Source organism: Cervus canadensis, chromosome 2 (genome assembly GCF_019320065.1).
Source record: "Cervus canadensis isolate Bull #8, Minnesota chromosome 2, ASM1932006v1, whole genome shotgun sequence".
NCBI classification, from domain to species: domain Eukaryota; kingdom Metazoa; phylum Chordata; class Mammalia; order Artiodactyla; family Cervidae; genus Cervus; species Cervus canadensis.
This window is the reverse complement of record NC_057387.1, coordinates 21,748,979-21,773,630: the sequence shown is the minus strand read 5'-3', so window position 1 is coordinate 21,773,630 and position 24,652 is coordinate 21,748,979. Positions and strand designations below refer to the sequence as shown.

Below are 24,652 nucleotides of genomic sequence, written 5' to 3'. Positions count from 1 at the left end.
CACAAGGAACAATGCTCTTCCTCCACCCTTAGAGAGAAGGCCTAAGGTAAAAGTGGGTATCTCATGGACTTCCCTGGTGGCCCCGTGATTAAGAATATGCCTGCTAATGGAGGGGACATGAGTTTGATACATGGACCAGGAAGATTCCACATGCTGCAGGGCAACCAAGCCCATGTGTTCACCACAGCTAGTGAAGCTCATATGCTCTAGAGTCCTGGCTCCATAACAAAAGAAGGGACCACAATGAGAAGCTTGTGCACCATAACTAGAGAGTAACCTCCACTTGCTGCAACTAGAGCAAGGTCCTGCATAGCAATGAAGACCCAGCACAGCCAAAAATAATAAATAAATAAAGTTTCAAACATTAGTACCTCATGTCAACTCATCCTGTGTGGTTAATGATTGGTTCTCAGCAATTGCCTGAAATCACTTTTATTATGGAAGGAAGAAAGCTCCCTGAACTTTGCCAAAGAGATCTGTGATGTGGTCTTTGGGAGCAAAAATGATTGTACTGATGTCTGCTATTTAATGTTTCAACTAACCATCCCTTGCCTCATCAAGGCCATGGCCTTTGTTTGCTAAAGTTTTGAATATTTGCCATCTCCAGTCCTTTCAGCAGGTAATCCAGGTGAATTTGCTTTTCCAAAGGAGATTGGCTGATTCTATGTCCTGTTATTTGCAAACAGACCTTAAAATGCCTTTTCTTAGCTCTTCTTCCTGCAACCCTGATTTGGAAGTGCCAGTTCAATCTCAATCACAATTATCTACTCCTCCATAAATGGCTGCACCTGTGTTTGCATAAAAACATCTCTAGTATGACATTATCTTTGTCTGTATGGCACTGAAGTAGGAATCTGACAGTTGATTAGAGAGTTGGAAAAAACACTCCAAAGAAAAGAACAAAAGATGCAGGAAAGAGCAGTGGGTGGGGTGCTGATGACAGACTCCATCAGATACCTCATTTTTCCTGGGGACAGCCTTTTTCTGAGAATCCCAGTTCTCTTCTGTTGGAACTGGGCTGCATCCCATCATTCACCTGTGTGGCTGCACCTCTCCACCAGGTGGAGACCAGGGAGCTAGGAGTTAGAAGGAGAGTTTGAATTGGGTTGGTACACAGGGCACGTTCATGGGGTTAGGATCTGTGTAGAAACAGCCCCACATTCTGTTATAACTCTTGATGATGGAAGATGTTCTGTGAATGTTGGCACCTGGCATTCTGGAAGGGTCTGAGAGTGGGCTGCGAGGGGACTAGGGTGCAGGGACTGAGAAGGATGTGATGAGAGCACAGAGGTAGTCACTGACTCGCTCGCACCCCTGCTCCGCCCCTAGGCCCAGGGTGGGGAGGATGAGGGGTGCACTTGGAAGGACTTGGCACTGCTAGGGCCCTTCCTTTTCCTCACTCTGTGAGCAGGGTCTAGAGGAGAAATGGAGGAGGATGCCCTGGTAGAAAAGAGGTGGATCCTAAATGAGACTTCATTTCACAGGCTGACCCACTCAGCTTTGTGTTTACCTGTGGGTTTGGACTGAAGCTGGCACATGGAGGAGCCTGAGGATAGGTCTCCAGTTATGCTCACTTCCTGAGGTCTCATCACGTACCACTGGCCACTGCTGCCGAGTTCTGTCCTGGAAAAGAGTGGGGCTGGGCAGGGTTGGGCACCATCCTACAAAGGAGACATTTTCCCTTGAGAAGCCACCTTTACAAGGGACTTGTTTTACTTAAGCTGAGTCACGCCTGTTGCTGCTAGGACTTCAAGGTCTTCATTCTCGGCCATTTGTTTAATGTTGGGGCTTTTTCCTTCATGAGAACCTCCCTGGAATTTTTGTCTGAAATGCAGTTTCTCGAGTCTTATCCCCAAGTTTACAAGAAGCCCTGTAGTGTCTCTGGTGTAGATTTCCTATACTGTGCAGCCAGCACCCAGGGATTGGGACCTGTCTCCTGTGTGATATCACAGTTAATCATCAAGGTTAGTACTACTTTCTCTATTTTACATGATACATTCTTCTCCATTATACATGAGATCCATATGCTCAAAGAGGGTAATGAAATCACCATGCAAAGCAGACTTGGTAGTTTGGTGGAGTTGGAAATTGCATCTTGGACTTCTGTCACCAGGGCTGTGCTTTCATTGCTTTCACATAGACACAGGGTAGGATTGGTGGAAATCGGGTAGGGAGCAGAGGACATCAGTAAGAGTTAGTGATTCCTGGTAACTAGTATGGATCTGCTTGACAAGTACTTACTGAATATTCTATGTGGCAGGCTTTGAAGAGACTTTGGGTGGAGGGTGACTGAGGCTCAGAGAAGGCCTGGCTCTCAGGAACATGGCCTCTAACACACGAGCCAGATGTTTTACAGAGAAGCACATCTAATTTTAAAATACAGACTGTGACGTATTCAACAATCATGCATTCCTTGGTCCCACTGTGTCCACCAAGTTGGTAAACACAGTTAAATATGGGCCTACTGGAAGGAGATTGGGCTTCTCTGGTGATTCAGATGGTAAAGAATCTGCCTGTGATGCAGGAGACCGGAGTTCAATTCCTGGGTCAGGTAGATACCCCTGGAGAAAGAAATGCCAATTATAAATACAGGACTATTGAAAAGAGATGAAATTCTTTTGGGGAAATGTCCGTCAGGTATTTTATTTTAGGAAGCAAAATAAGAAGTATGTTTGATCAAATGTCCCCTGAAATTTAGCAATGGGTTCCTGGTGCTTTTGGATACAAAAACTTTTGGTCAAGGTTTGTGTGGCAGCTATGCTGCATAAGGGTGTGGGAATTTAGGCAAAATCTCCACATCTCTCTGGGACTCAGTTTCCCCATCCATAAGAGGTTATTCCAATTCTCCAAATTCCTTTCCTGTTGAGTTTTTTCTGAGTGCATAAGAGACTGAGATGCATGTTAAACATGCACTGGGATCTGCAGCCAAGACCTGATCTTGGTTCCTTCTCTGTGTGTCTCCTATAGGAGCCTCAACTGGGCCCACACACTGGAAACACAGTGAGGAGAGAGGGGATGAAAGAAAGGAAATCAGCAGGTTCGGAGGATGAGAAAACCCAAAGAGAAGCAAGGTAATGGTCGAGGAGCTGTTTGCCAAGGGAGGTGAGTTTAAGGACAAGCTGAGCTTGGAAAGTTCAATAGGAAGTGAGGAATGCACAGCATCATGAAAGTTCTCAAGGAGCAACCTGAGCTGAGCAGGAAGGACCAGGAGAGGAACTTAGTCCACAGTGAACTTGTGCACCTGCCGAGGAGATCCACACGACAGATCCAGTTGGCTTATACTGCTAGGAGCACCAAGTCCAGGAGGAGGATGAGGTCTATACTGCTGGGAGCACCAGTTCCAGGAGGAGGAGGATGAGACCCTGAGGCTCTGCCCTAGACCCCCAGCCTGAAACGTGGAAGCGCCCACATGTGGATGTCCTCCAAGTAAGTGTGCAATAAGGTGGATAAATGGTGTTTGGGGAAAATTAGAGATCTTCATTCTTATCAGGGGCCAGGATAATGGGACTTATTTCTGAAGCAGAGATGGTAATAATATTCTTCTGCATGTACAATTTTGAGGCTTTACACACATCATCTCTTAACTATATGTTGAGTGCTTAATTTGTAGACAAGAAAGAGTATGTATACTGTTCCATTGTATAAATTTGTTAAAAAGGCAAATTCGTCTAAACTGGCAATGGTTGCTTGGGGCTAAGAGTTGAGGGAGTGATGCACTGCAAAGGGGAACAAGGAAAGTTGTGACCAATGGAAACACCCTGCATCTTGATTCTGGCTGTGGTTTCCATAGTGTATACATCTATCAAAATGCATTTAGTTGTATATTTTTAAACGATGCAGTCAAGAGGACTCATATAAAAATCTACCACATTTCTCCATACCAGCAGTATTAGGAAATGAAATTCAATAAAACATAATAGAGAGAAACATCCATGATCATTTAATGCTTAAGAATACAGATACTGACGACTCCTGAAATCTATTGCTAAGAGAAATTAAAGAAGACCTAAATAAACAGAAATATACATTATATTCATAGATTGGAAGACAATATTTTTAGAAAGTCAAATCCTTGTTCTTCTGAATAGTATTGCAGCTGGCATTTGGGGCGAGGTATAGTTTTGCAGGCGAATTATAACATGTAAGTGGAAATCAAAGTATCTCAATTAGCCAAGACGGAGAAATAAGTTGGAGGATTTACTCTACTAGATTTCAAAACTCAGGTTAAAACTACAGTAAGTAAGAGACTATACTGGTGTAAGTAAACAGAACACAAATGAATGAAAGAGGAAAGATAGAAAAGTTACCCACGCCCATATTCAGTTTTTTAATAAAGTCACCAATATAGGAATGCAAGGGATTTCTGTGTGTTAATTTTATATCCTGCCACTTTACTATATTCATTGATTAGCTCTAGTAATTTTCTGGTAGAGTCTTTAGGGTTTTCTATATAGAGGATCATGTCATCTGCAAACAGTGAGAGTTTTACTTCTTCTTTTCCTATCTGGATTCCTTTTACTTCTTTTTCTGCTCTGATTGCTGTGGCCAGAATATACTAACAATGAAAAAACAGAAAGAGAAATTAAGGAAACAATACCATTCACCATTGCAACAAAAAGAATAAAATACTTAGGAGTATATCTACCTAAAGAAACAAAGGACCTATACATAGAAAACTATAAAACACTGATGAAAGAAATCAAAGAGGACACAAACAGATGGAGAAACATACCGTGTTCATGGATTGGAAGAATCAATATTGTCAAAATGGCTATTCTACCCAAAGCAGTCTATAGATTCAATGCAATCCCTATCAAGCTACCAACGGTATTTTTCACAGAACTAGACCAAAGAATTTCACAATTTGTATGGAAATACAAAAAACCTCGAATAGCCAAAATAATCTTGAGAAAGAAGAATGGAACTGGAGGAATCAACCTGCCTGACTTCAGACTCTACTACAAAGCCACAGTCATCAAGACAGTATGGTACTGGCACAAAGACAGAAATATAGATCAATGGAACAGAATAGAAAGCCCAGAGATAAATCCACGAACCTATGGACACCTTATCTTTGACAAAGGAGGCAAGGATATACAATGGAAAAAAGACAACCTCTTTAACAAGTGGTGCTGGGAAAACTGGTCAACCACTTGTAAAAGAATGAAACTAGAACACTTTCTAACACCATACACAAAAATAAACTCAAAATGGATTAAAGATCTAAATGTAAGACCAGAAACTATAAAACTCCTAGAGGAGAACATAGGCAAAACACTCTCCGACATAAATCACAGCAAGATCCTCTATGACCCACCTCCCAGAATATTGGAAATAAAAGCAAAACTAAACAAATGGGACCTAATGAAACTTAAAAGCTTTTGCACTACAAAAGAAACTATAAGTAAGGTGAAAAGACAGCCCTCAGATTGGGAGAAAATAATAGCAAATGAAGAAACAGACAAAGGATTAATCTCAAAAATATACAAGCAACTCCTGCAGCTCAATTCCAGAAAAATAAATGACCCAATCAAAAAATGGGCCAAAGAACTAAACAGACATTTCTCCAAAGAAGACATACAGATGGCTAACAAACACATGAAAAGATGCTCAACATCACTCATTATTAGAGAAATGCAAATCAAAACCACAATGAGGTACCATTACACGCCAGTCAGGATGGCTGCTATCCAAAAGTCTACAAGCAATAAATGCTGGAGAGGGTGTGGAGAAAAGGGAACCCTCTTACACTGTTGGTGGGAATGCAAACTAGTACAGCCGCTATGGAAAACAGTGTGGAGATTTCTTAAAAAACTGGAAATAGAACTGCCATATGACCAGCAATCCCACTTCTGGGCATACACACTGAGGAAACCAGATCTGAAAGAGACACGTGCACCCCAATGTTCATAGCAGCACTGTTTATAATAGCCAGGACATGGAAGCAACCTAGATGCCCATCAGCAGATGAATGGATAAGGAAGCTGTGGTACATATACACCATGGAATATTACTCAGCCATTAAAAAGAATTCATTTGAACAGTCCTAATGAGATGGATGAAACTGGAGCCCATTATACAGAGTGAAGTAAGCCAGAAAGATAAAGAACATTACAGCATACTAACACATATATATGGAATTTAGAAAGATGGTAACGATACCCTATATGCAAAACAGAAAAAGAGACACAGAAATACAGAACAGACTTTTGAACTCTGTGGGAGAATGTGAGGGTGGGATATTTCAAAAGAACAGCATGTATACTATCTATGGTGAAGCAGATCACCAACCCAGGTGGGATGCATGAGACAAGTGCTCCGGCCTGGTGCACTGGGAAGACCCAGAGGAATCGGGTGGAGAGGGAGGTGGGAGGGGGGATTGGGATTGGGAATACATGTAAATCCATGGCTGATTCATATCAATGTATGACAAAACCCACTGGAAAAAAAATAATAAAAACAAAAACAAAAACAAACAAACAAACAAAAAATAAAGTCACCAATATGCATCATGGGGTAATGATAGACTTTTCTGAAAAATATCTGTTGTGATAAATAGTATCAAGTGAGAAATTATTAATACATTGGGGAAGTTTTCAGTAGAAATGCAGTATAGGTGAAGGAAACAGCTAGTTGAAAGAATCTGACACAAGAGTGAACTGGAAAATGTGGGCTGGGGTTTTGGAGTAGAAGGGACGCTACCCGGGTGTGGCTCCAGCACTTACAGAGAGGGGGTCTTGGCCCGTTAGAGACCCTCTCTGTGCCTCAGTTTCTTGAACTGCAAAGCAGCAGAGAGTTATGTTTTTGGCACCAGTCAATTTTGAACACTAGAAGTACCATAAAATGAAATAATCATCCCCTCGAATCATGAGGGAGGTCAATGAAATCAGTGGGTAAAATTAAGTGCACACCTGAGTGCATTTAACAAATAGATTCCAGGTCCCGCCTCAACTCACTGAACCACAGTTGCTTCAGGAGAGGACTGGGCACTTGTCTGGGTGCTAACTCAGATTAGTGATTCTTACAATGATCGGCTTAGGGACAGAACACAGTGAGCTGTATGACTTTTACCCAGACACAGAAGTAGGACAGAGCAGAAGCACAGGGGTGTTTCCAATCTAGTGACTAAAGCAGAGAACTATAGGGAGACTCTAGAACTGAAGGACTAGGCCCATCTGACCCCATTTTACTCTTGTCCAGTTTACAGCAGAGACACAAGTCCTTGGGGACACATGCCTGTGGCAGCTGACCATCCACCTTGAGGAAAGTGAGAGGCCTAATTTTTAATTCAGTCTGGTTTTGAGTGAAAGCTAAATTCACCCTTGTTTGCTCATTGATGGGACCAATCCTCTCCAAGCCACCACTTTCTAAAAAATAAATTGCATTGCTATAAATGCAAACTTCAACAAAGATGTTTGTTAGAAAATTTTATAAATACCCAAGCCATCTAACAAGAAACCAAAAAGTTAGCAAGAGCATTCAATTTCAGGAGAGTTCGTCCCAGTAGAGCACAGTCACTGAGAGAAAAGATTCTTGAGTTGAAGGGAAGTGATCCCTTTCTGTCCTGGGACATCCTGCTAACTTCAGTGGGCTGAGAAAGCAGCTGCCCATTCTAATAGATGGGATTCTCAGGTGGGGCTAGTGGTAAAAAACCCACATGTTAATGTAAGACATGCAAGAGACATGGTTTTTTCTTTTTCTTTTTATTGTCAAATCTAAGGTCAAGTTTAAATGTAATGACTTAAGTATTAACTATACACATACTAGTAAGTGCTAAGACTTAAAATCTTCCGATTCAGTTGTGACTCCAGACAGGATCCAGAGAGGAGTTCTAAAAATCTCTTCTCTGGGTTTTATGGAGACTTTCTTTACCCTCCTGTGTTAGCCTCTTAAGGCGCTGCGTCAGCCTTAAAAGGGCAATGGAAAGGGTGAAGGAGACACGGTATTGATCCCTGGTCAGGAAGATTCCCTGGAGGAAGAAATGGCAAGCCACTCCAGTGTTCTTGCCTGGGAAATTCCATGAGCAGAGGAGGCTGGAGGGCTACAGTCCATGGGATCACAAAGAGTCGGACACGACTGGCGCAGCTTAGCACACACACGTTCTGACAGACGGGCTGCTCTTGCCTCCAGACGGTGTCTGGTGTCCTGAAACACGTCAGCGCTCAGGGAGCCTTTAGAAGGGCCCAGCCCTCACTTCTGCTATTGCTCAGTGCATAGAAATGGTTCAGTTGACAAAAGGTAGGGCTCTAGGAATAAAGTCAGGTCACAGAGAAACAGAGGAGTATGAAATGGGATAAAGGCAGGATAAACACAATAGAATTCTCCTACCTACAAAATGCAAAGCAATAGCTTACTTGCCTTGATAAAATGTTTTTTTTTTTTTTAATTTTAACTTTGGTTGAATAAATTTTTTAATGTACTTCTTCTACAATGATGTTACCTTCAATGATTACGATAAAAGAAAGTATCATAATATGTGTGAAATGCCTGGCACGTTATCAGTCAATGAACTGTACCTGTTATACACTTCTGCTAGCATGGCAAAATTCATCCCCATTTGACCTCAAGTCAGATACCCTCTGTGAGCTTTTTTGGTTTCATCCTATTTATAATGAAGAAATTTGACACATTTTTCTTTCTCCCACAGAATGTCAGGCCCCACAGCAACCGGAAAGGAGATTCCCTTCAAGTCTTTGCTGAATCTCACACACCAATTATCATTAAGCATTTTAGTTGGAGGATTGTGTGGGGGTGTGGGGAAGATAAGCTTTCATAAATAGTTGTTCCAGTTTTGTATCTTTTACCTTAAAATGAACAAATACTCAGTGGCCTGTTGTCACACACATTTCACCCTCCATCCAGGTTAGACCAACAGCTAACCTGAAGAGATGGATGCTATAAGGGTTCCCCAAGTCTCAGACTCACAGGTCCAGGTAGGAAGAGATGCTAGGGGAATGAGGAGTTGGTTCACACCATCACTATCCCAGGGCTGCCTGTCTCTCTTTCCTCAAACTCAGCTTCTATGTCACTGAACACAATGCTTATGTTCACTTTGGATCATCATGATCCCTCACCTATGACCCTGAACTTAACCATGCTCTGTTTCTGGAATACAACCACAGGTCAATGGCAGGAGGAAAACTCATAGAGATGGGTCAAAGTGTGTGCCACCAACACTGCTCTGGAGCCCTGGTCTGTTCAATATGTGGGTGAACTGAATGAACACAGAACGATAGCACGAGGCTGTCAGATCTTTCCTAAACAGACAGGCACCACCATGTATTCAGTGGCTCAGTGGTAAAGAATCAGCCGGCAATGGAGGAGACACAGGAGATGCGGGATCGATCCCTGAGCCACGAAGATCCTCTGGAAGAGAGCAGAGCAACCCACTCCAGGATTCTTGCAAGGAGAATCCCCATAGAGAGAGGAGCCTGACGGGCTACAGTCCTGGGATCGCAAAGAGTCAGACAAGAATGACGTGATGGCACAAGCACACCATGTTTTCAAGGATATACACATAAACTCTTCTAGTCACTTTGACAGCTTGGAAAGAGCTCTTGTGAGGCTACAGTGAAATACATAAGTGAAAGTATGAAATGCAGTATTTAGTAGCATTAAAAAAAATCAAATAAAACAACCCAGACCCAGAGGAAGAATTCAGAAATTAGGGTTGTCAAATTTCAGTTTATTCTATAGACAACATGCTGCCCAGCAAAGAGAAAAAAATGACATAACAACAGGATGCAGCAAAAGCACTGAGATGGGACCGAAAATATTTTTTAAAATTATTTATTCACTTAGTATTGTACTCTGATTTGTATCCTACAGTTTTTAGGACACAGACTAAACTGGAGAAGACACAGAGAAGAAGTTTATGACATCTACAAGTTTGATGTCCTTCACTTGTGGAAAAGCCTTAAGATCTGTTTATAAAGAAGAGGTTAAAAAAAAAAAAGAAGATGAGGTGATATGGTTTGTCCAGTAGTCTTGAATGCATGTGAGAGTTGGACTAAAAACAAAGCGACTGCCGAAGAATTGATGCTTTTCAAATGTGGTATTGGAGAAGATTCTTGAGAGCCCCTTGGACTACATGGAGATCAAACCAGTCCATCCTAAAGAAAATCAATGCTGAATATTCACTGGAAGGACTGATGCTGAGGCTGAAACTCCAATACTTTCGCCACCTGATGCAAAGAACTGACTCATTGGAAAAGACCCTGATGCTGGGAAAGATTGAAGGAAGGAGGAGAAGGGGATGACAGAGGATGAGATGGTTGGATGGCATCACCGACTCTGTGGATGTGAACTTGAGTGAACTCCAGGAGTTGGTGATGGACAGGAAGGCCTGGAGTGCTGCAGTCCATGGGGTTGCAAAGAGTCAGACATGACTGAGCGATGGAAATGAACTGAACTGAACTGAGGTGACTTTATGACAGCCCGACAGGAATTAAGGCCTGCTGGCAAAGTATTTCTCCCATGAATATTTTTATACACAGAAGGATGAACAATGGGAACTCAGCTTAGATAGTTTTGGGAAGGAGATAGGTCAGTGGTATCGGAACGTATGTAGACAACCCAAGAGTGGCTGCTGAGGGATTGGGTGCTATCAGTAGTGATGTTCACAAATGGTCATGGCCTAGGCACCTGGAAGGCAGGGGCCCCCAAGATTCCATGAACCCCTCCCCCTACCAGTTCTGTTATGGCAACTCCAGATGGTTACCTAGCATGCTGGGTCCCCCTCCTTCACTCCTGTCTTAGTCTGAGCCCCACACAGCACCTGTGGCTCTGAGCTCTGGCATCTTCAACTTCTTTTTGTGATTGAGAACCCTCTAGTTGTTCCCAATAGTAAATCAGGAAATCCAGTTTTTGTCATCCCTCAGTGCTGATTAAACCAATGTGATTTTGCTTGTTTTACTCCCCCATATATTGGATATCTCCTCCCCACCCCTGGCTTCTACCTCTTCTACCACATGTCACCATGGCAGTATGTCTTCCCTCTTTATCGGATCTGAGGGCAGAATGTACCCTCATGGAAATCAACCAGGAGCTTCAGTTGCAGCTGGAAAAGTACAAGCAGGACTTCAGAGACCTCACAGAGAAATTCCTCGTATCCCAAGCTACTGCTTACTCCCTGGCCAACCATCTGCAGAAATATAGTAAGTCCTCGGGGTCATGGTCACCAAAGCAATGAATGATCACTGTCTTCCCTCTAAGAAATTGTAAGTCTTCAATATTGGTCTCCTTTTCCCTTAGTTATTTTGAATTCCATTCTGACCACAGTGCAAGAAAGGTAGTAGTGTGGCTCTTTTGCCTTCAGTTCCTGAGGCTGGGGAAACTGAAGCACAAGGAGTGAGGCACTTTTCTAAGTTTTTAGTGATGTGTAGGGGGAGATTCGAGTTAAAATTCCAGACAGTGATTCCTGGTGCCGGCACAGGAGTGCCTCTGTCTCGCAGGCACAAACTAAGCTGTGTTGCCTGGAATCTTTTCTGTTCTGTATCTGATCCTGCATGCCTCTAGGCTAAACCTCTGGGACTAATGAACTCCATCGGTTCGAGGTTCCCTGAGGTCCCATTGGCAAAGCCCTGTGCTATTTGCACTGGGGTAACATGTGGTTACATACTGTGAGAAGCAGGGGATATGATTTATAGGAGCTTAAGGATGAGTCTGCTTCTCACTGAAACCATGGTCCCTGTGAGGCCATCAAGACAGGGACTCCCTGGTGAGAAGGAATTTGTGTTTTCTGACTGTGCAATTTCTCCTTTCTGAGTCCAAGAAAGCCATGTGACTCTGTGGCAAGAATGAAGGTGTTCCTTGTCAATCAGACAATCTGCACTTTCCCCTCTCTCCCCACTTGAGCTGGTGAAACTTTGGTGATACAGGTTGACCAGGAGTCCGGGAGACCCTGAGTCTATGCTATAAGATCTGTGATCAACATGAGGATGATGGTAAGTGGGGGCAGATCACCAGCCCCAGTAAAAACCCAACAGAGTGTGAGGAGGCCCTTTGCACCCACAGTCAGCCGGCAAATGGAATCATTTTTGCCTGTTCAGTAAGAGGGGCCTGGAGTAAGGAAAGAAGTCATGACCAGGGTACTTGCACAAAAAGGGGATGAGCGGAATCTTGACAACCTGTGTCTGTGTCACTTTTCTACAGTCATTTTCAGTGAAGCGATGAGGGAGTCAATGAAAAATGACTGACACAGAGAGCCATAAGTGGTAAAGCCTCCTATTTAAGAAAGTGAAATGATGAGCTTTGGGGAAAGGACAAACTAAGTTTTATTTACACCACTCCTTATGATAGTCACAAAATTCTAGGAAAGACATTGTGAGGCTGGTGAAGAAGAAATGTCTCACCAGGACCCTGGTGTGGAGGTCAGGGTCACCTTTCACACCTCAGCACAGTGTGAAAGACGTGGACTCTGGGCCAGGCTTCCTGGGCTCACATCCCTGGTGGGAACCTTTCTGTGTCTCGCTTTCCTCCTCTGTCCGTGTGGTGCTGTAATAGGAACTCTTGTTTGAGTTGTAGTGAATACTGAGTAAATCTGACAAAGCTCTGACAACAGTGCCTGGCTCAGTGTAGATACACTTAGTTCATAGTTCTACTGTTCCTAATGACACAGGCTTTCTCAGGGTTTGGGCCTATCTCTTTCAGGTCCTTATGGTTTCACGTATTCTATTTCACACCAGTGTGTCCAGGTGAGTTGTATACTTGAGACACTTGTTCGTTACTGAGATCCCAGCATGAGGAGACTGGAGAAGGAGTTACATCCACCACTGAGGTGGCCCATGCTCCTCCCTTGAAGGCAGTGACCACAGCAGCAAGGCCGCCTTTCCCTGAGGCACTGTCTCTCTTTCCTCAGAGTGTGAAGCATGTAAGGACATTGTTGAATCCGTGTTGGGGGAGAAGCTGCCGGTTGAGGCGCGGAGGCCAGCAGAGAAGCTGGCAGAGAAGCCAACGCTTGACGAAAGGTTGAGGTAAGGAGGGCAGGGATATTCATGGCAGACACATGGCACACTATGATAAAATAGGTGGAGAACACCAGTTGGTGGATTATGGACTCCAGTTGCTATTCAGGAGGTAGTTTACTTTGCTTTTAAATGAACTAGTGACTTGAATCTCATCATGAAACTCACTACATTCAAGTGAACCAGTGGCACTTAGCTCACTGACAATGTTGTGCCAATGGTACCTTATTTGCCTTTAAATCACAACCGCCTCCTGACTGACTACATCCTGGAATGCTTTATTGACCCTGTCATTCTTATGTTCTTCCCAATTCACACTAGCTATACGTGTCCACATTCTATATCTGGCTGTGTGTCATTCACTGGACAGTATTTTGTGTTGCCACATTAAAAATACAGAAAAAAAAAAACAAATAAAATAAAAATACAGGAAATACTTTGTGTATTTTTTAATGAAAATGGGCATGGCTGAGTGAGGAACTGAAGAGACATCTTCATGATGCAGATTTAGGAAGACATTGATGCATGCATGTGCACTCAAATGTCTGACTCTTTATGACCCCATGGACTGCAGCCCACCAGGCTCCTCTGTCCATGAAGTTTCCAGGCAAGAATACTGTAATGGGTTTCCATTTCCTTCTCCAGGGAATGTTCCCGACTTAGGGATCAAACCTGCATCTCTTGTGTTTCCTGTATTGTCAGTCAGGTTCTTTACCAGCTGAGCCACCAGGGAAGACATTAGGTTACCTTTACAGAAGGACAAGATGAATGGAATGTCACAGAATCTCACAGGAGTACTGTCTGATACAGAGGAAACATTTTTTTATCTTCTTTCTCTTTGACATAGGCCAGTCATCAGATATGGAGTAGCAAATAGCAACCCACTCCAGTATTCTTGCCAGGATAAGCCAATGGCAGAAGAAACTGGTGCATTATACTCCATTAGATCGCAAGAGTCGGACACGACTGAGTGACAGAGCCAGTCATCAGATATGTGCCAGAATTCTATTTCGAGGTCTCCTTGGGGATGTTCTCACAGAAATCCCTAACCGTCTTTCATCTAACTCTTTGCCTTTCACATTTGTGTCTTCTCTTCCACCTAGGACGTGTGACATCCTCATTCGAAGTCAGGCACGAGAGCTGACCCAGTTACGGCAGACACTACAGGATGGGAAAGATGACTCTGTCCTGCTCAAGCAGCACCTCAAGGACCTCCTCACCTACGGTGACCTGGACAACCACCAGGGGCAGGGCTTCCGAGAGAGCCTGTCTGAGGGATACCGCCTGGCAGAGCGCCTTGCCTGCAAGCTCAGCCCAGGTGAGGGGGCCACAGACCCTGAGAGCACTGATCCTCCCCTAGGTCCCCAAGTGATAAGATGAACACCTCCACTGGGAATGTTTATCAGCTTTCCTGTTTTGTGTCCTATTTGGGGCTATGTAGGAGCAGGATTGTCTTAGTAAGAGGACAGAGGAGAAATGCACAGGGTGGAGGCCGTTGTATCCCAACGGTCTGCTTCCTCCCTGATGGACCATGGCCACTGGGGAAGGAGGCAACATCCAGCCAGTATTGAAGCACAGAAAGGAGGAGGTGACAGGCAGCTTGTTAGAGTGAATAGAGCCCTAGACGAAGCTTGGAAGTTCCCAGGTTCCATGCTGAGTGCTGTGTTTATAACTGTGTGAGAATGATTGCTTTTCCTTATGTTAGTAACTGTTCTCATCTGCAAAATGGATCGAATAATCTGTTGATGGTAGCTATAGTGATGAAATTTGGGAATATTTACAAATACACTGCAGAAAAGAGAAAACCCTTCATGTTGGATAAGGTACTTGATAGAGTTGGACTTGGTGTTGGGAAAATGGTTTAAACTGGAGCACTCACTTTCCATGGAGATTTTCCGAGATAACACAGAAAAGCTACCTTGAAGAACCAGGATGTTCCCAGATGGAGGGATGTGGGATGTGGTTATTCTCCGTAGAGCAAGGACGGCATCTTGTGAGGCCTGAAAAGCTTTATGGAGCCTGTGTCTTTGGCAGAATTTGTGGCAGGATGGATGATACATTTGTAGATGTGGAGATGGGAGGTGGACAATGTGAGGTGATATAAGGAAGAAAAGGCAATTTAGATGTTTGCCCAATTTCAAGCAGGTGTCCTGAGGATGATCTACCAGTTTAGAAACAGACTGCCTGTTGGGTCAGAAATCCATGCTTGGGCAGCTATTTAAAGACAATGCATTAAAACTCCTGTACAGTACTAACTCACACATAGATATTTTGACTCTGTGACCACATGAGTCCCTGTGTCTGTAGTGGGTGAAGTGACTAAAAGCTGACTGGGTATTTCTGATTTTGTTTGAAGAAATTGATGAAGATGAAGATGACGAACAAGCACGAGAAACACCAACCCCCAGGTAACGATTATCTATCAGTTCAGTTCAGTCCCTCAGCTGTGTCCGACTCTTTGTGACCCCATGGACTGCAGCCCACCAGGCCTCCCTGTCCATCACCAACTCCCGGAGTCTCAAACTCAGGTTTATTGACAGACTCAATGATGCCATCCAACCATCTCATCCTCTGTCGTCCCCTTCTCCTCCCGACTTCAATCTTTCCCAGCATCAGGGTGTTTACAAATGAGTTGGATCTCCATATCAGGTAGCCAAAGTATTGGAGTTTCAGCTTCAACATCAGTCCTTCCAGTGAATATTTAGGACTGATTCCTTTGGGATGGACTGGTTGGATCTCCTTGCAGTCCAAGGGACTCTCAAGAGTCTTCTCCAACACCACAGTTCAAAAGCATCAATTTTTCAGTGCTCAGCTCTCTTTATAGTCCAACTCTCACATCCATTCATGACCACTGGAAAAACCATAGCCTTGACTACATGGACCTTTGTTGGCAAAGTAATGTCTCTGGTTTTCAATATGTTATCTAGTTTGGTCATAACTTTTCTTCCAAGGAGTAAGTGTCTTTTAATTGCACGGCTGCACTCACCATGTGCAGAGATTTTGGAATCCCCCAAAATAAGTCTGCCACTGTTTCCTCTGTCTCCCGATCTATTTGCCATGAAGTGACGGGACCAGATGCCATGGTCTTAGTTTTCTGAATGTTGAGCTTTAGCCTACTTTTTCACTCTCCTCTTTTACTTTCATCAAGAAATTCTTCAGTTCTTCTTCTCTTTCTGCCATAAGGGTGGTGTTATCTGCATATCTGAGGTTGTTGATATTTCTCCTGGCAATCTTGATTCCAGCTTGTGATTCATCCAGCCCAGCATTTCTCATGATATATTCTGCATGTAAGTTAAATAAGGAGGGTGACAATATACAGCCTTGACATACTCCTTTTCCTATTTGGAACCAGTCCATTTTTCCATGTCCAGTTCTAACTGTTGCTTCCTGACCTGCATACAGATTTCTCATGAGACAGGTCAGGTGGTCTGTTATTCCCATCACTTTCAAAATTTTCCACAATTTGTGGTGATGCACACAGTCAAACAGAGAAGGCAATGGCACCCCACTCCAAGTACTCTTGCCTGGAAAATCACGTGGATGGAGGAGCCTGGTAGGCTGCGGTCCATGTGGTCGCTAAGAGTCAGACATGACTGAGAAACTTGATTTCCACTTTTCTCCTTCATGCATTGGAGAAGGAAATGGCAACCCACTCCAGTGTTCTTGCCTGGAGAATCCCAGGGATGGGGGAGCCTGGTGGGCTGACATCTATGGGGTCGCACAGAGTCTGACACAACTGAAGTGACTTACACAAAGACTTTGGCATAGTCAATAAAGCATGATAGATGTTTTTTTTTTTTTTTTGGAAGTCTCTTGCTTTTCCATTGATCCAATGGATGTTGGCAATTTGATCTCTGGTTCCTCTGCCTTTTCTAAAACCAGCTTGAACATCTGGAAGTTCATGGTTCAGGTATTGTTGACGCCTGGCTAGGAGAATTTTGAGCATTACTTTACCAGCAATGTGAGATGAGTGCAATTGTGCAGTAGTTTGAGCATTCTTTGGCATTGCCTTTCTTTGGGATTGGGATGAAAACTGATCTTTTCCAGTCCTTGGCCACTGCTGAGTTTTCCAAATTTGCTGGCATATTGAGTGCAGCACTTACACAGCATTATCTTTTCGGATTTGAAATAGCTCAGCTGGAATTCCATCACCTCCACTAGCTTTGTTTGCAGTGATGTTTCCTAATGCCCACTTGACTTCACATTCCAGGATGTCCGGCTCTAGGTGAGTGATCACACCGTCATGGTTATCTGGATCATGAAAATCTTTTTTGTGTAGTTCTTCTGTGTATTATTGTCACCTCTTTATATCTTCTGCTCTGTGAGATCCATATCATTTCTGTCCTTTATTGAGCCCATCTTTGCATGAAATATTCCCATGGTATCTCTCATTTTCTTGAGGAGATCTCTAGTCTTTCCCATTCTATTGTTTTCCTCTGTTTCTTTGCACTGATCACTGAGGAAGGCTTTCTTATCTCTCCTTGCTCTTCTTTGGAACTCTGCATTCAAATGGGAATATCTTTCCTTTTCTCCTTTGCTTTTCACTTCTCTTCTTTTCACAGCTGATTGTACTACCTCCTCAGACAGCCATTTTGCCTTTTTGCATTTCTTTTTCTTGGGGATGGTCTTGATCTCTGTCTCCTGTACAATGTCACGAACCTCTGTCCATAGTTCATCAGGCACTCTATCAGATCAGTCCCTTAAACCTACTTCTCACCTCCACTGTTTAATCATAAGGGATTTGATTTAGGTCATACCTGAATGGTTTTCTAGTGGTTTTCCCTACTTGCTTCAATTTAAATCTGAATTTGGCATTAAGTAGTTCATGATCTGAGCCACAGTCAGCTCCTGGTCTTCCTTTTGCTGACTGTATAGAACTTCTCCACCTTTAGCTGCAAAGAATGTAATCAATCTGATTTTGGTGTTGCCCATCTGGTGATGTCCATGTGTAGAGTTTTCTCTTGTGTTGTTGGATGAGGGTGTTTGCTATGACCAGTGCGTTCTCTTGGAAAAACTCTATTAGTCTTTGCCCTGCTTCATTCTGTACTCCAAGGCCAAATTTGCCTGTTACTCCAGGTGTTTCTTGACTTCCTACTTTTGCATTCCAGTCCCCTATAATGAAAAGGACATCTTTCATGGGTGTTAGTTCTTGAAAGTCTTGTAGGTCTTCATAGAACTGTTCAACTGCAGCTTCTTCAGCATTACTGGCCAAGGCATAGATTAGGATTCCTGCGATATTGAATGGTTTGCTTTGGAAACGAACAGAGCTCATTCTGTCCTTTTTGAGATTGCATCCAAGTACTGCATTTTGGACTCTTTTGTTTACTATGATGGCTACTCCATTTCTTCTAAGGGCTTCTTGCCCACAGTAGTAGATATAATAGTCATCTGAGTCAAATTCACCCATTCCAGTCCATTTTAGATCGCTGATTCCTAAAATGTCGACGTTCACTCTTGCCATCTCCTGTTTGACCACTCCAAATTAGCCTTGAAACATGGACCTTACATTCCAGGTTCCTATGCAGTATTGCTCTTTACAGCATCGGAACTTGCTTCCATCATCAGTCACATCCACAACTGGCTGTTGTCTTTGCTTTGGCTTTATCTCTTCATTCTTTCAGGAATTATTTCTCCAGGGCTCGAAGCCACATCTCTGCATTGCCAGGAGCCACTCAGCCTCCTGAGTCACCAGGGAAGCCCTTATTGACTTGACTACTTCATCTTAAATTCAACATGGCTTAGGACCTGTGGGGAAGCACTTGGTGTGGAAGGTCATCTGTGCTTCCTGTTCCTGAAAGTACCATCCTGGGATGGTTGAGGCTCCTTCCTCATCAGAGCTTTGTGGCCGGTCTGTTGGGTACCTGCTTGACCCCCTCTCCCCAGACAGACACACTCCACTTCATATAAGAGAGGACAGTTCCTTCTGTCTTGAAGGGGCCTGCTCTTGTACTCTCTGTGACCACTCCCCATGCCTCCTGTCAAAACCAGTCAGCATGGCTTGGGGTCAGATCTTCTTCATTTAATTTTCTGTCATTCCTTTCCCATCTGGCACAGCATGGAGCTGCAGGAGGTTGAAAAGAAGGAAGTGCATGAAGATTCCAAGGATGAATGTGTTTTGATGCCTTCAATTCTCCAAGGAAGTTCTGATCAGCACCAGCCTTACAGTGATGACAAATTTAACTTTAATGAACTGGAAGTAGACATTGATCTGGATGGACCATGTGGTTACTCTCATGCTAAAGAAGATGAAATTCCAACCAATATCTCAGGTAGCCCCCATATTATTTCTCCCCACAAGCTGTGTAGACCAAGGAAGGTCATCTCTTAGGACAGGTTGTATAGACACATCTTAGTCGAAACCAGGGAAAAGGCTCTCTTGTGGAACAGAGACATCAGGTGGGTCAGGGAGCTTTCATTCTTTTCTTGGCTCTGGGCTTGCCTCTGTCACCCTGACCCCAGTATCAGGCATTTGACCCAAATCAGTTTTGACAACTCTCACCCACCTCAGCTGGAAATCCACAGGAGGTATCTGTCAGAACTAGTTCGGAGCCAGTGTATTGTTACCTGCAGTGATCTAATTTTTGTAAATGTTCCTGGCCTCTCCAGAAATGATGACAGACTTGCCTCTTTATAAGGAGAGGTGATTTCCAGGTTTGGTTTTATTCCTCTCAACCCCAGTCTCCCTTTTCTCGATGTTGGCAGGTCTTAGCTAAGATGTTATCTGACACCAAGACAGACACAACCGTACCATAGCCTCGCTTGGATGTTGAAGCAAGGCTGGGCTCTGGCAGTTCCTCCAGCCTTGAATGGCCATGGTTTCTGTGTAGCACCAAAGATTCTTTTTGAGTTGAGGGTTAGTACAATTCACTGGGCTATCCTGGTGGCTCAGATGGTAAAGAATCTGTCCTCAATGCGGGGGACTCAGGTTCAATCTGTGTATCATGCTGATCCTCTGGAGAAGAGAATGGCACCCACTCTAGTATTCTTGTGTGGAGAATTCCATGGCCAGAGGAGCCTGGTGGGCTGTAGTCCTTGCGGTCACAAAGAGACAGATATTACTGAGTGGCTAACGCTTTCACAATTCACCCATCACTCTAGCCCCAAGTATAAATTCCTCTAAACCATCAACAACCACATAATCTGATGGGACTAAGCAGTACTACAGAAATAATTCTAGAAAATAACTCAGCTCATGTTCCAGCATCTCTGTGGAAAATACATTTTTAACTGCTTATACAGACTCAGAACAAAGGATGTTGGGAGAGATACCAGCTCAAGCAGCAAATTTCCTCAATGGCTCTGGAAGCAGTCCAGTCTAATTCTCATAAGACTTAAGTGTCCTAGAATAACCTTGCTAAAGAATTATGTTCTTACAATGAGAATATTAAAGTCCTTGTTGTATATGTGATTACTGAGTAGATATGTGTGAGGTCTGATTTTCTTATTATGACCTGCTGTCTCTGAATTTCTTACTAGACAATGAAAATTATCACAAGCAAGTGAGTGGACAAGAGCTCACATTTCCCAGGTAATTTGAAGATCTGTGGGCTGTGAATGTCAGTGGTGACAGCAAGAGACCTCAGATCCAAAGAAAAATAGAAAGTAGCCTATGTAACTCCTTCATCTATTCATTCAACAGCAATTATCTCTTTAACAACGTTGTCTATTTATGTTTCACAAGTTTCTGCATTTCCATTTTTTAATCCTTCAAGTTTAGTAATGTACAGCGAGTTGACCCAGGTGAAATAACCAAACCTAGGAGTTCCTGTGTTCATGTGCTTTCTCCTGAGTGGTTAATGTAGGGTGAGATCCTATGGTCTTACACTGGTTTGGAATCAACATGTTCGCAAATATTGGATTTTAAGGGAAGAAAACAGAATGGTATTCATATTACAACAAAATATTGAAAAAATAGTTCTTGAAGGCAGAATATATAGTCTACAACTCCTTTTTCGCCAACTCTGAAATACTAATTTGGAAGGTATATTTGTGCAACTAAAAAATTTTAAATTGAATGGAATAGAGTCCAAACACAAACAAATTTTTAACTTCTTAACAGCTATGTTGACTTAGACACAGGATATCCAGATCAACACAATGAGTGCAGACAAGTTTGAACGGAGGTCCCAGTCCTCTGTGCATGCTGAGGGTCATGACTTTAGCATGCAGGGAATGTTCCGACTCCTCCTTCAATCGCCGGTTCTGTGACCAGTGCCCTGCGAACCTGCTGTCTCTCTCCCACCTCTGGGCAGCCACACTCCACTCCACCTCAGGAGGAGTTACGTCCCTCCTTAAGGGGGCTGCCCTTTTGCTCTCTGTGACCACTCTCAATGCCTGTCCTCAAAAACAGCCAGATAGCTTGGAGTCGAGTCCTCTTAATCTGTCCTCCCTTCTCCATCTGACACAGCGTGAATGTACAGGATGTGGAAAAGAAGGTGGTGTTCCCGGAATCCCACGATGAATGTGTTTCAGTAGCTTCCACTCCCCAGGAAGGTTCTGCCTGCAACCAGCCTTACAGTGATGGGAAAGTTGCATTTGATGAAGAGAATGTGGAGTCTGCCGTGGATGGAGCCTGTGGTTGCTCTCATGCTGAAGAGGATGAAATTCCAACTGGTCTCACAGGTAGTCTTCATTACATCTGTTAGTCTACTCCTGGAGAATTAATCCCGTTTAATAGACCCTATGCTTACATCCTGAAGCCTGGTTTGAACCAGACTCTATAATTCCATCTAAAATAAGACATTCTATGAGTGAACTTTTCTAAGTTCCCTGTCATGGGTGTCCCTGTGGTAAACCACTCTACCCAAGGTGGTCCAGCCAGACTCACGTGTACCTCAGCAGCTGTGGCACAGGAGGTACCGTTCAGGATTCCTAATTTTGAGTGAACCTCTTATCTCACATGAAATGCTTTAATTTTCATTTCTGGGTAATGTCCCTGAGTTCCTACACCTGTCCAGGGCTTTTGGCAGGCTTGTTTATACCTTTGGAGATGTCACTACTTTGGTTCACTTCTATCAACCCATAGGCTCTCTTTTCCTTTGACTTATCTTGTTCGAAGTCTTCTGAAACCAGAAGGTAAGCCACACTGTCATCTTTTGGTATGTTTCTCTGAGCTAAGGCAGGGCCCTGGAACTTCCCAACCTGATGAATGGCCACTGATTGCAGCTTTGAGATTCATTTGACTTGATGGTGTATGGATTCCACTTCCATTTATCTCAGTGTGTAATCACTTATCCCATTAATAAACAACATTTCAGATGAAAAAAGCCTGAGTATTATAGCAGGCTGAGGATGTAGCAAAGTTGTTCCCCAGGAACTGTGGGGAAAAGGAATTATTTAGCTGTTTTCACAGACTCACGACCAGGGTACTCTGCCATGACATATGATATCAAGGAAATTTGCCCAATGGCTCAAGAAGGAAACCCAGTGCCTTCTTATGAGGCTCTTTCTAGGGCCTCCTGGATGATTTCTGTCTCAACAGCCTGTTACCACATTGTGAAGATAGGCACAGGATTGGGCATTTTTGAAAGGCATTTTCCTGATATAACTCTCCTGTTAATTGATTTGCAGAAAAGCAGAATGATCATGATGACCTGAAAGGACCAGAGGTGGTTGCCCCGAGGTAATTTTGAATATCTGTGGGCTCTTTGTACAGTGCTGACATCTACAGACCCCGATCCAGGGAAAACCGGAAAGTGCTGAATATATTGTGTTGGCAGGTTTGCCCACCACTATTATCCTTTATCATAATGTTCTCTGCTTTCACTGTGGTACTTCTATTATTTCCCATTTCGTATTTACTTGTCAAGTTTAAAACCCAAATCAGTTGACCCAGGTGATCTAAGTCAGACTGGTGTTTTTGCACTCAATCTTTTATCAGATATGGTTTACAGAGTGAGAGGCATATCTGCTTTCTGTTTGGTGTTAGCTTGCTGGAATGTGTGTAATAATAACGTCAATGCAGTGTAAATGGAAGTGTGAAAGCCAAAGATCTGTGTCCCTGTATGCTGCAAAGAATGTAATCAATCTGATTTTGGTGCTGACCATCTGGTGATGTCCATGTGTAGAGTTTTCTCTTGCGTCGTTGGAAGAGGGTGTTTGCTATGACCAGTGCATTCTCTTGGCAAAACTCTATTAGCCTTTGCCCTGCTTCATTCTGTACTCCAAGGCCAAATTTGCCTGTTACTTTAGGTGTTTCTTGACTTCCTACTTTTGCATTCCAGTCCCCTATAATGAAAAGAACATCTTTTATGGGTGTTGGTTCTCGAAGGTCTTGGAGATCTTCAGAGAACTGTTCAACTGCAGCTTCTTCAGCATTACTGGCCAAGGCATAGATTTGGACTCCTGGGATATTGAATGGTTTGCCTTGGAAATGAACAGAGCTCATTGTGTCCCTTTTGAGATTGCATCCAAGTACTGCATTTTGGGCTCTTCTGTTTCCTATGATGGCTACTCCATTTCTTGTAAGGGCTTCTTGCCCACAGTAGTAGATATAATAGTCATCTGAGTCAAATTCACCCATTCCTGTCCATTTTAGATCGCTGATTCCTAAAATGTCAATGTTCACCCTTGCCATCTCCTGTTTGACCACTTCCAATTTGCCTTGAAACACGGACCTAACATTCCAGGTTCCTATGCAGTATTGCTCTTTACAGCATCAGACCTTGCTTCCATCACCAGTCACATCCACAGCTGACTGTTGTCTTTGCTTTGGCTCCATCTCTTCATGCTTTCAGGAGTTATTTCCCCACTGATCTCCAGGAGCATATTGTGCACCTACCAACATGGGAAGTTCATCTTTCAGTGTCCTATCTTTTTGCCTTTTCATACTGTTCATGGGGTTCTCAAGGAAAGAATACTGAAGTGATTTTCCATTCCCTTCTCAGTGGGCCACGTTTTGTCAAAACTCTCCACCATGACCCTTCTCGGCATGGCTCATAATTTCATTGAGTTAGACAAGGCTGTGCCCCATGTGATTAGAGTGGTTAGTTTTCTGTGATTGCGGTTTTCAGTTTGTCTGTCAGGAGCTGGTAATGTGTAGGGTAAACATGGACAGGGTCACAAAAGAACAATAAGTGAACTCAAGAGAGTCACATGCCAGATGCCAGTATAAGCACAACTTCACATGGCATTAATTTACTTCACTCAACCCACATGGAAGTGTCCCTGTAACTTGGTTGTCTGCTGTCTCTGTGCTACTTGTATGTATGACCCAAAGTGAGTGCACCACCCTTAGGATTTCCTGTATAGACAGAGAGCATCTGTTCTCTTCTACAGGAAGTCCAAGTGAGATAAATATCGATTTCTACACAGTTGTTTTCAATCCTTGGAAGGAAGGTAACTAGCAACGGAATTAGTAGAGAAGCACCTAGCAAAATTAAACACCAGGACAACTGTCCAAAAAAGAAATTTAGTTGTCTGTGATACTAGTAAGTGAAAGTGGCCTTAGAGGCCTTTCAATTCCTAAAGAGAAGGTAGAATATCTCAGAGAGTCTATAAAGCTTTAATATCTGTACTCACCTCACTGTGCATGCTCAGTTGCTCAGTTGTCTCTGAATCTTTGTGACCCCACATTGGATGGAGCATGCCAGGCTCCTCAGTCCCATGCATTTTCCCATCAAGAATACTAGAGTGGGTTGCCATTTCCTTCTCCAAGGGATCTTCCTGGCCAGGGTTCGAAGCTGCAT

The 24,652-nt window shown here is 43.4% G+C and overlaps 1 non-coding gene across 1 annotated transcript; it reads right to left on the bottom strand.

Annotated features, from left to right (window-relative positions):
- Window positions 1–7,797: 7,797 nt before the first annotated feature.
- Window positions 7,798–7,920, bottom strand: LOC122437531. Its single transcript, XR_006268342.1, has one exon. It is a non-coding gene; the product is annotated as a small nucleolar RNA SNORA26 (small nucleolar RNA).
- Between the last annotated feature and the right edge of the window lie 16,732 nt (window positions 7,921–24,652).